Genomic DNA, 12,785 nt, shown 5'->3' on the forward strand with positions numbered 1-12,785 from the left:
AGACGCCAGTAGCATCCCCACTCCAGTTTTAACAACAACAGTGTCTTCAGACATTGCCAAATGTCCCCTGGTTTGGGGGTGGGGAAGGGTACAAAGTCACCCTGGTTGAAAACCTTTGCATGAATCCGATCAGACCATTTCCTTGCTTAAAATTCCTCAAGTTTCCCACAGTTTTTCTGGATAAAATCCAAACTCTTTTGCTGGGTCTATCAACCCTTCAGTGACATGGCCCTGCTAAAACTTTGGCTCTCCAGTCCCCTCCCCCACCCCAGTAAAAAGTCACAGCTGACAAATACCGAGCACTTCTCATGCACCAGGCACTGTTCTTAGTCAAGCCCCCTCAGAGGGTTACCATCCCTGTGTCACAGCTTAGAAAACTGAGATCTCTAGAGACTAAGGAAGATGTCTAGAGCCACCCGGCTAGCACCTGGCAGATCTTCGACTTAAATCCTGGCGTTCTGACCTTGACCCAGGAACTCACTGCTTCACGTTTCAGCCAGTACACAATACCAACGACCTGCTTCTCAAATGCGCCCTGCTCGCTCTCTTTATGTGCTATGCTTTTTCCCAGGGATGCTGTGCTATTCCCCTCCCTGCTTCTCTGCACCACTGACTCCTGCCCTCACCGCTCTGGGAGCAAGGACTGTGCTGTGTCCTAGTGCCTGGCACATATCTGGGCTCAGCCGGTGTCTGTTAACTTAGGGGAGTGTCAGGCCAGGCCTCACCTCTTGTGGAAGGGCTGTCTTCATCAGGGATCATTTGCTTGGCAAAAACAAATTCACTTGAGCTAACTTAAATAAAGGGAAAGCAATTATGAGGAGTTAGGTTATCCTGCAGTCCCCAAGGGCAAGAATTCATTCAGGTACCCTCTCATTTAAAACCAGAAATTCTTCACAAGAGATTGGTACTGGGAATTGGAAAGCTGGCAGGAATCAAACTGGCTCTTTATTCTCTTTCTCTTCGGGTCCTTGGGGAACACTTTCCTTTTTCTCGGCTTCATTCTCCTCCGTTTTTCTGCAGATCAGCTCTCCAGCTCTCTCTGTACATCAGAACTTGTGGCCCCCAAAATGGCTGCCCGGCATGGCTGGCCTAGTCCACTCAGGCTGCTATAACAAAATACCACAGACTAGGTGGCTTATAAACCACAGACATTTATTTCTCACAGTTCTGGAGGCTGGAAGTCCAAGATCAGGGCGCCAGCACGGTCAGGTTCTGGTAAAGGCTCTCTTCCGGGTTGCAGGATGCCAGCTTCTCGCTGTGTCCTCACACGGCAGAAGCAGCCAGCCATCTCTCAGGGGTCTCCTTTATAAAAGCACTAACCCCACGCATGAGAGCTCCACCTCACAACCTAGTAACTTCCCAAAGACCCACCTCCTAATACCATCACCTTAGGGGTTAGGCTTCAACATATGAATTTGGGAGGGACACATTCAGACCACAGCAATGGCTGCTCCAACATGGCAGTCCCAGCTCAAGTCTACGTGCCATAAAGGTTTAGTCCATAGAGCTGCTGGATTCAAGTCTGAGCCCTAACACCAGGTAACCAGGAGGGAAATCTGATTGGCCCTGCTTGAGTCAGGAGACTCTGGACGAGGGGGCAGGAGTCAAGGACCATGAACCCCTCAGCAGGGGCTCTGGGCACAAGCTCTCAGAAGCGGAAGTAGGTTGGGAGGAGGGAAGAAATGACTGACAGAGGAATCGAAAGGCAAGCAACATTCATGGTGGAGGAAATGATCAGATAGGAGAAAGCCCTGGGGTCTCTCAGATTGTCTTGGGGGTCCCTTGGGTCGGGGACATATCTCCTCACCTCTCCAAGGAGTGGCAGAGCTGAAAGGCCTGTGCCAAGCCTGAGTGAGGCCCACCCGATGAAGCCACCACATGGTCCCTTCATTGCCTCTGCCCCCCCAACTTCTCACACTTTATGCCACTTAAGTGGGGGCTGCTGCTCAATGCTTAAGTGTCTACAAGTCTCAGAGAACAGATGGAGAGGCAGATAAGGTACAAAAGGGCTCCTGTGGGCTAGTCTGGAATGGGCTCCAATAGCCATGGGCTGAGTTCTCCAGAATTACATTCTCAACCCACTCATTTGAAACTGCTTCTGGCCACTGGTTTCCAGTTAACAGCAGCAGCTAGTGGGGTGGGGTGGGGGTGGGGTGACCAGACAGAGTAGGTTCCAGATAGTTAAGGCCAAGCCGGAGCTGAACACTGTCACTGAAATGTGGTTCTTCCTCTCATCCTGGAGGAGATGGGATGTGAAAAGAGGGTCTGACGGCTTCTGTACAGGCTATGCTCTGGTGTGGTGTCTTTACAGTACAACTTGGGCTTGTATCTTCCCCTCAGAGGAGGGCACCCCCATTCCAACCACCGTCACAGATGGACCAGAGAGCTGGCTGGATGCATGCAGTATCTTCTAACTTCTTCCTCCTCCTCTGGGCCCCGCTGAGCCCAGACAGTCTAATTATATCTAGCGGGCTGCAGTTTAGGACCTGCGGTTAGGCAGCAAATCGTGTGATTTACCACAATTGCACATGTGGTACTCCTGCAACAGAATCCCCTGAAGGGCTTATAAAAATGCACGTTTCTAGGCCCTACCCTGGACCTATAGAATCAGAATCACTGGAGTGGTGGGACCCAGGAGTCTGCATTTCTAACAAGCTCCCCTCTCCCAACCCCCATCCCCACCAGGGATTCTGTTGTACTCAAAAGTTTAAGAATCAAGAATCACTGGTGCAATGGTTAACAGCGTGGTGTCTCAGCTCAGAGCCTGGCTCTCTTTTTACCTGGCCATGTGACCCAATTAGCTCCCGCTCTTGGCCTCGGTTCCCTCACCTGTACAATGGGCATAAATACAGTGCCCATTTCATAGGGTTGCTGCAAGCATTCAATGCGCTTAGCTGTAAATAGCAAGCACTCCCTCATGATGGCTATCTGCTCTGATTCTTGGTAGAAGACCGAGAGCAAAGAGATGAAAGCCGTGAGGCAGAAGAACAGGACCCGACCTAGACTTGGGGGCTGGGCGAATGGGGCATCAGGGAAGAATTATCCCTGTGCAGAGAACAGCAAGGATGAGACATCATGCAGGAGGAGGCCCAGAGGGGGCAACATCCTGCCAAGTCCCTGCAGTGAGAGGGCACAAGATGGCAGGGCTGCCCACGGAAGGGTAAGGAGGAAGCTAGAAACAGCCAAGGGCAAGATAGAGAGGGGGAGCAGGAGCCAGACTGGGGGGCCTGGTAGACCAAGGAGCAGAGACTGGATCCTGTGGCTGGAGGAGAGCCATTGACAGGCTTATGCCAGGGCGTGCATTGTAGAAGTATGTGTTAGATTTCCAGACTGTCCCACCCTCTGACCCGGGCAGCCAAGGTCCTTGCTCCAAGTACACTCTATATGGCTTCCTCTGGCCCCTCCTCATGGGTCAACGAGTCACGGTGCCAAAGGATCGCTGATCTGGAGCCTGTGCCCCCTTCTGGACTATGCTCTAGGGACACGGAACTCGGAATTTCCTACTCCCAAGACCCTGAGCCCACCTCTGGGGGCTGTGTGAGCCTCCGTCTCTGGTCCCTCTTCCTTCTCGAGGGAGGCTGCTGCAGCCTTTGTCCCCAGCCCTGGGACAGAGGGCTGGTCTGAGGGGCAGCTGTGTGTGCAGGGGAGGACTGGGCAGTGCTTGGACCTGTCTGCAAGAGTGTGGAGCTGGAGATGGGAACGTGGCAGGCCTGGGCCTCCATTTACATTTTTCTCCCAGGCCCAGCAAGTATCAAGAGTGGGGCTGTTGCAGATCTGCTCCTTGACTGGAGTGAGGAGAATGGACTGGGGGAGGCCTGCAGACCAGTTACCGTGTTATGGCCAGAATCCCAGCAAAGGAAAATGTTGACTTCTGCCTAAGTTGTGGGAGGTCAGAGGGAGAGAAGCAGGCTGAGTCAAGGGTTATGCAGTAGGTGACCTCATACTGTTCCCTGTCTTGTCTTCAACTGCTCATGGGGAAGTATCCACCATTTCACAGGGAAGAGGAGGGTGTAATCTGAAACTAGAAAGGGCTGGATGCAGAAATAATGGCCTCATCCAGACTATAGGAAGAAATGGTAAAAAGAAAATCGGTGATTCACAAGAGCTAATATAGTGTCACCTCACTTGCAAAAGGGCCCAGCTGAACCCTAGTGATGACACTTACCTCTGACATATGGCAAGGGACAATGAGGAAGAGAGAAGTCATGGGAGGGAAGCTTTGAGCTTATGTGACATTAAGGCTGGCTGGAAATCTCATGGCCTTCTCTTTGCCCCAATCAGATTGAGCTGTCAAAAATGGCCAAGTTATCTGGACCCAGTTATCTGGGGTGTCCTTGAGGTCAGCTTCTGGAAGCAAGGGGGACACAGTCCACACTTCCGCTCAACCCCTTCAGGCCCTAAAGGCCCAGGGAAGACACTTCCATATACAGCCACAAGGCAGCTCATGCCAAGACTCATCCCTAGAGAGACGTTTTTCATTAGCTTGATACCAGCAAGTAGGAAATTGTAAAACTGTTGGCCATGTTGGAAACTTCCAGCAAGAAAAACAATCTCGGCTATTGGAGTGATCACCCTCATAAAGGCTGACATTAATTAAGCATTAATTGTGTATCCAACACTTTTCAGGTACTAACTCAGTTAATCCTCACAAGAACCTTGTGAGATATAGGTAATATTTTTCCTATTTTGCCAAGGAAGAACTGATGGCTGAAAAGATTAGGTAATTTTCCCAAGATCACAGTGAGGAAAGGCTGGAGCTGGGATTATGAATCCAGCAAGTCTGCCCCAGAGGGTAATCAAAGGACCAGGGGAGTCCACCAGTGCTGGGTCTTCACTACCTCTGCTGACCTTCCCCACAGCTCAGTCGTGGGAGAGATAATCAAGTCTAATAGCCCTTTCAACTCTGGGCACCTATGCTGTCACGGCCAGCTGAAGGAGGAGGAGAGAGACGCTTATTTCTCAGATGGATAAACAAGACCTGAGACAAGAATGGAAGTCTCTCTAATAATACTTCTAAAATGGAAGTATCTAGATTTATTTCTGAGAACACACGATCAATGTAAAAACGTCAATGAATACAGAAGTAAAAATCTACCATGCCCACCGACGCCCCTAGTGTATTATGCCTCTTCCTCAAAATAAATGCTTCAATAGTTTGGTGTGCATTCTTGAAGCCAGCATTTCTCAGAATCTGATTTGCAGACCCTGACAGTCCTGAGACCTGTTCAGAGGGCCCTCAGGTCAAAGCTATTTTCATAACAGTTATAAGCATGTTATTTGCCTTTTCCACTGTGTTATTTGCATTGCTGGTGCCAAAGCAATGGGGGCTAAAACCAGCACCCCAGCACGGGTCAGGGCAGCAGCACCAATCTGTACCAGCAGTCACTGTGTTCTCCACATCCACACACTTGCAGTTAAGTAAAATTAGATTTTTCCAAAGATTGTTCTCCATGAAGCATTGCAAATAATGAATTTTATTAAATCTCTAACCTAGAGGACGTTTTTTTCAACATTGTTTGTGATGGAATGGAAGTATCCACAAAGCGCTTCTGCATGTTGAGGTGTGACGGCTGTCTCAAGGAAAAGCATTTGTGTGATTATCTGAGTTGCTGGCTGAACTAGCTAGAGTTTTCATGGAACATCGTTTAACATGCAAGTATGACTGTCAGACAAGCTTTGGTTATTCATTCTTGGGACTCTGGCAGAGGATTTCTTACAAAGTGGTCTGTCATTTCAAAGAAAACGACTGACAGTATTTGGTGCCGATGAAAAATTTGAGCTCTCGAGCAAAAATTGGAATTTTGGAAAATCTGGATCCTCCACTATGTACTTGACAGCTTCCCTGTGCTGAAAGACTCTTCTGATGAGATCAGGGCTGATATTAACAAATGTGACCTTTTGATATTATAGAACTCAGTGAACCGATATTTTCCAAAGGACTGTTGCACAATGTTACAAAATCATACATAGGTAAAAGATCTATTTAAAACATAACATAGACCAATTGATTTTAATATGGTATAAAAAGTTCACTGATCTGGTTTCAGATTTCATATTGCAACTAACCTTTAAAAAACTACCACTTGTTGAATTTTGGTGTAGTATCAAAAGTGTCACAATTATCTGAAAAGCCTATTAAAATTCTCCTTTCTTTTCCAACTGTGTGAAGTTAGATTTTTTTCAAATACTTCAACCAAAACAACACGTTACAATAGATGGAATGCAGAACAGATAAGAGAATCTGGCTATTTTCAATTAAGACAGGCATTGAAAAGATTTGCAAAAATGTAAAATAATACAATTATTTTTTACTAATTTTTGTCTTAGAAATATAGTTATTTTTCATAAAAATATGATATATACATATTATGGACTGAATGTTTGTGTCCTCCCAAAATTCATATGTTGAAATGCTAACCACTTATCCTATTAGGATGTGGCACCTTGGGAAGTAATTAGGTCATGAGGTAGAGCCATTGTAAATGGGATTAGTGCCGTTATAAAAGGGACCCCAGAGATGTCTCTCACCCTCTTTCCACCATATGGCAATACAACAACAAGTCAACAGTCTGCAACCCAGAAGAGGACCCTCACCAGAACCCAACCATGCTGGCACCCTGATCTCAGACTTCCAGACTCCAGAACTGTGAGAAATAAATTTCTGTTGTTTATAAGCTGCCTAGTCTATGGTACTTTGTTACAGCAGCCCAAAAGGACGAAGACAATATGTTAACATGTAATGGGTTTATTATTATTATTTTAATGAATTAAAAATATTTTAAAGATTTTATTTATTCAGTTTTTTACCCCCAAAGCCCCAGTAGATAGTTGTATGTCATAGGTTCACATCCTTCTAGTTGCTGTACGTGGGACTCGGCCTCACGTTGAACGGAGAAGTGGTGCCTCGGGGCGCTCCCGGGATCCGAACCCGGGCCGCCAGCATCAGAGCGCGCGCACTTAACCACCAAGCCACGGAGCCGGCCCTGAATTAAAAATATTTTAAACCCACATAAAAAAAGGTCTTTGGAGTCCCGTAGTTTTAAGGGTATGAAGAGTTCTGAGATCAAAGTTTAAGAACATTTATTCAAATTATTTTATACATCCAAACCTACTTTTTCACTTAAAAAGTATCAAGGACATCCTTTCATGTCAAATATAATATCCAATAATATGAATAATAGCTACCTTTTATGAAGTGCTTAGAATGTGCCCAGAGATGGCGCTAAGCAGTTTGCATACATCAACTCATTTCCTTTTACTCTTCACAAAAGAACTTGTGTGAGGTAGGTACTGATTCCCCTATTCTACACATGAGCAAACTGAGACACAAAGAGGTTAAGCTACTTGCCCAAGGATACACAGCTATTTAGGTGATCCAGCCGGTTTTGAACCCAGACACCATGACTCTAGAGCCTGTAGGCTTCACAGTAGTCAAAAGTATGGAAGTCCCAAGATCTCTGTGAATAAATGCACACTGAGTAGTGACTAGGGTAATGTATAGGGCTTGGGTTAGGCATAGTTACAACGTAATTCAGGGAAGATGATTTATGTACTATGAGTCGTTACTCACAATGAGTAATCCACGGTTTTGGTATCTGTTGTGGTCTTACACAGGCCTTCTAGTACCTGAACAACCTCCAAGACAAAGGAGGACTAGCTGTTGGCCTGAACACTATTTCAAACCCTTGGTGAAAGCCAGGGGTTTCCCTGTGAAAACGTGAGGGGTGCCCTCCCTAACCCCACACCTACCCCTGACTCTAGCATCTGTCTTCTTATACACTCTTTCGCGACCCCATACTTTTCCTTGCGCCATTTATTCCAATTTGTAAGGATCTGTTTGTAGTCTGGGTTGCTCAGACTCTCCCACTAGACCATGCGCTCCACCAGCACCGGGGCCCTGGCTGTCTGCACTCACCCTCTGTCCTCTGAACCTAGGACAGCGCCTGGCACACAGCAGCTGCTCAGTAAACGTTGTCTGAATGAGTGACTGGAAAGCAGACACTCGCAGAGCTCTGCACCTAAACCCTCAGATCCCTTTACTGTTTTCAGGTACATCAGCTCCAATGTGCTCTGTCCCCCAGTAGCCTGCACCTGCACCTCCTCGTTGGGGCTGCTGGAGCCAGCTTTGCCTGTACCAGTGGAGAGCTGGAAATGCCTGAAAACTTATGTCCTTCTCGGGACAGCCCTTAACCAATGACTAACGGGTAAGAGTAGCAAGTTTAAATACTCCCGCTCTGTCCCCCTTCATCGAGACCCTCTGAGTGTACTCTGCTCTCTTTCCAGAGCTCCCCTAACAGGACTGGGTCCAAGGTGCCCTCCATGGGACTTGACAGCACCCTGGCTGCTCCCTTCGCCTTCCCATCTCACTTCCCCGCCACCCTATCAGTTTTCCCCCGTGACACTTCCTAATAAGTCATGCAAATCCTTGCCTACAGGTCTGCTTCTGGGAAACTCAACCTAAGATAGACTGGGACTGTGCCTCAATCACCTCTATATCCCTCGTGCCTCTTCGACACTTCATGTTTGTTGAATGAATGAATGCTGACGTCTCATTTATAATCCTAGAGCTCTGGGGCAAGTTTTCAAGAGTGGAACGGTTAGGCAAGGAGCTATTCCAAGAATATTCTCTCGAAATCTTGATAATTAAGACCTTCGGGAGTGTGTCATCAACAATGGTGTGCTGGAGTTGGTTCAAACTGGCTTGTGAGATCCAATTGCTAAATATTCAGGAATTTTATAAACGGGTTGTTAAATCCTTGGTAGTTTGAAATTCACCATGGTGGGCGTATTTACACCACAGAAATTGGCAGGTGCTACAACTGAGGGTTAGTCTCCACCCCCATCCTGCCCCATCCCCATTCCCCAGAGCCAATTTAGTGCCACACTACTGGGAATGGCACATTAGGGTTAAAGAGGAAAAACCAGTACAACAAATAAAATATAGTGTGGTGGTTAAAACTACGGGTTCTGGGGCCGGCCCTGTGGCTTGGTGGTTAAGTGCGCGCGCTGCGATGCTGGTGGCCCGGGTTCGGATCCCGGGTGCGCATCGAGGCACCACTTCTCCGTCCATCATGAGGCCGAGTCCCACATACAGCAACTGGAAGGATGTGCAGCTATGACATACAACTATCTGCTGGGGCTTTGGGGGGAAAAAATAAAAATAAATAAAATCTTTAAAAAAAAAAAAAAAAAACTACAGGTTCTGAAGTTAGAAAAACTTGGGCTTAATTGTATGGTCACATATTTATTCTATGACCTTGGGTAAGTTACTTAATTTCTCTGTGCCTGTAAATTTCTTCATCTGTAAAACAGGGATACCATCATTTGTCTCTCGACATAATAAATGTGAGAGGTGCTTAACTCAGTGCCTCGCATGTGGAAAGAGCCCAACAAGTGATAGCTATAGTTAAGTTAGAAGAGCTGAGAAACCCAGAAAGGCCTGGAACGTGGGCTTGGAGACTACTGTCATGGCAGCCCCATGTCAGCAGACTTCTCCTCATTGGTTTACTCTTGGGTTGTCAGCCCAGCCCCATCAGGTCACTTTGGCCAAAAACTGTGGTTCTTGGTGAACTCTCAAGAAGATTAATTGCTGGTCTCAGCTCAGTGCTTATCACATAGAAACCCCAGGCACTGGATGGGTGGCAGGTTCTATGGATCTCCCACAGAGGGAGTGAGCACTGGCACTTGGCCTCTGTAGCTCCCTTTAAGAAAAGATAATCCATTCGACGCAGATTTTTGAGCAGGTAGCTGTGCCTGGTAGCAGAAATCACATTCCCCCAGACCAAGACCCACACTCCCAGGGCATTACAGTGACACGAAATCATCCCATCAGATGTGGCAATTATTAAGCATGCAGTACATATCCCGAGTCCAGTGCAAAGGGTCATCTAAACTTCAGCGATCCTAGGAGAGTGTAGCTGAAGCTGCCAGTGCCCTACCCACGTCTCCTCGGGATCAGCTTTCCCACACTTGATGGCTTCCTACCACAGCCACCACCGACTCTGGCCACAGGAGCAGGCTGGGCCTGCATGCATGCCCTTGGGAGCAGCCCTCAGCCAACGATAGACAGGAGTTGGTGGCTAAATCTCCAGCTTCCTCACTTCTTGGGTAACCATGAGGCATGTTCCACAGCGCCCCCCAAAGGTTACCAGTGGGATTGAGCCAGTTGCCCACAGCAGTGACCTGCTCGTTAAGAGACCTTCTCTTGCCCTCTCTTCTCTGTTTCTGGGTTCACCTTCCAAATATCAAGTAGGGGCACTCACAGCTTTGTTTCAGGGTTGGCCTCTGGGGGAATCCAACCAAAGACAAATAGATGCCAATTATTCGACAGCTACTCTGTGCCAGACACAGTATTTGGTGCTATCCTCTTTGCACCAGCGTTATGGAGAGGGTGGGGAAGGATACGGGAAAGGAAGGGAAATGAGCGGAGTTAAGTGGCAAAGCAGGCCTGCATTTGATGAAGAGTTATTCGTCTTCTGCTCTCCCTCCATCCTTCTTGGGTTGTGACATGCAACACATATATCAAACTTGTAAACATTGACTGCAAGCGTTTTACCAAGACCTAGAGTTATGGGCTTGCCAGAGAAACCCTGGAGAAAATGGAGTGGACATTTAATATGGAGCTTCTAGAGTGGCCTTTTCCATTTGTAATAATGAAAGATAGCATTTATGAAGCTCTTACTCTTTGTCAGGTTCTGTGATCAAAGGCACGGTGGCATTCAGTCGCCACAACAACAGTGCTACGTGGTAGGTATGATTAGATTTCCTTTTACAGATGAGGAAACTGAGTCTCAGAGAGGTTAAGTCACCTGTCTAAAGATACACAGCACAGGTAAGTGGTGCAACCAGGATTCGAACTCAGAGCCCATGCTCTTGACCCATGGCCACCAGTGTGCTGGGCCCCGAGGTGTGATGAAGATCCATAGATCAAATTCACCCTCTCCTGCCCCACTGGACCACAGGTCATGGTTCTGTTATCCTGGGGAACAGCCTCTCTCCGATTTGTCCTGTTTTCAACAAGGTGCCGATACTTATTGCAGAATATTGCAACCACACTCCCCCTTTCTCTACCTCTCTGCCTTTGAGACGCCCCCACGTTCATTATGGGGACATCAGGTAGAGGGGAATGGAAGCCAGTGTGAACAGCAAGACAAGGAAAGCTCATCATTGCCAGTTGCCTGGGACCTGGAAACAAGTCACTGTGCTTTAGTTTTCCACGGTAGTAAACTAAAGGTCCTGTGTGTCAGTCTGAGTGCTGGGTGTGAAATTAATACTTTAGCCAAATGACTTAGTCAAGATGGAAATATTACTTTGTTCGCACTGCCGTGGGCCAACATTTCCCAAGGAAAACACTGCTCAAGATGAATGGAATCTTCGAATGGAACAGAAACTCATTCCGTCCTTCAGTTTACGCTCCCCCTCACCCAGCTACTTGGGTCTCTCGGTTCACCACCTGCAAAGACCCACAGAACTTGCCCATCTCCACTTTTCCACAGGTGTAAGTGGCCAGCATGATGTCGAGCTACAGGAGGGAAGATGCATAAAGCGGGTCCTTAGTCACTGATTAGTTGAGAATTATGCTTGGAAAGGAGCTGGCTGCACAAGCTCGCGGCACGCAGACTCCCGAAGGAGCTGGAATGGGAAAGCTCTTGGCTCCAGCCCGATTGTCTGGAGAGGGGGGTCAGAGTGGCTTGGTTTCAACAAGCTGGCTTTGATTACTTGGCAATCGGCTCCGTCCTCTCGGTCCTCCAACCAGAGCCTGGCCAGGTCAGCCCGACCCAAGGTCGTCACCCCAGAGGACTGTGAAATAACATGTGCAGTTAACTGGCCACTGCTGACCAGGCCTGGAAGACAAAAATCCCAGTTGCTAGGGTTTTTGTTGGCCCGCTCTGGAACCGGTTCATTTGGCCTGCAAATTATTGTGGTTCCCGCGGGAACTGTGCTGGTCCTGGGCCTCTGAGTCCCCGTATACATTCCTGGCCCTTCAGCTTTTCTGCTGTGTCCCGGGGGCGAGCAAATAGGGGAGAGAGGGGCAGAGGGAGGGGGCGAGGCCCCCTGCAGGTTGGGGTTCTCAGGCCCCGATATCAGCGGTGGCTGGGCTTGGCCACAGGAGGCACTAGCAAGAGGTTGGAGGGCAGGAAGAAGAGAGACCAGGGTGTCTTCCCAGCTCTCTCTCCACCTCAAGTGATCAAAATTTCAAGGAGCCAGAATCCAACAGGATACGGTGCATCACGCTGAGTTGTGCAAATACAGGGTGACATCTTGACCTGACTGAAAATTCTGATATTTGGTTCAGCATGGAATTTTTGCATTAATTTTGATATTTTAAAAATATTGCACGGAAATATTATTTATCTTGATTACTGAGTTTTTTGATGCCCCCATAGAATATGCACCCGAAGCCAGTGCCTCTATTCCTCAGCCTAGTCCTGGCCTTGCCTTCCTACACCTGAGACACATTTACACACGGAAAAATACTCTATCCAAAGGGTCTCACTCTGCTTGATGTTCTGTAAGCTGCTTTTTTTCACTCGACAATATGTAGCTGAGCACTTCTATGTCGATGGATATAGTTCTACGTTATCCTGTGCTTGAAATCATGTGTTACAAAATATCTTACCAACCCCTTCTTGATGGGTCTAGGAGCCTCTGCCAGTGCCCCACCCATGTCCCCAATATTTCCGTGTGCTCCAGGCAAATGCCACTGTTTGCATTTGCATTTCTGGGTCGGAAGTTTTGTTCCAGAACTGCAGAATGCCACACTGCCTATGAATGCAGCAGGCGGA

This window comes from Ceratotherium simum, chromosome 5 (genome assembly GCF_057802395.1).
Source record: "Ceratotherium simum simum isolate JZ-2026a chromosome 5, ASM5780239v1, whole genome shotgun sequence".
NCBI classification, from domain to species: domain Eukaryota; kingdom Metazoa; phylum Chordata; class Mammalia; order Perissodactyla; family Rhinocerotidae; genus Ceratotherium; species Ceratotherium simum.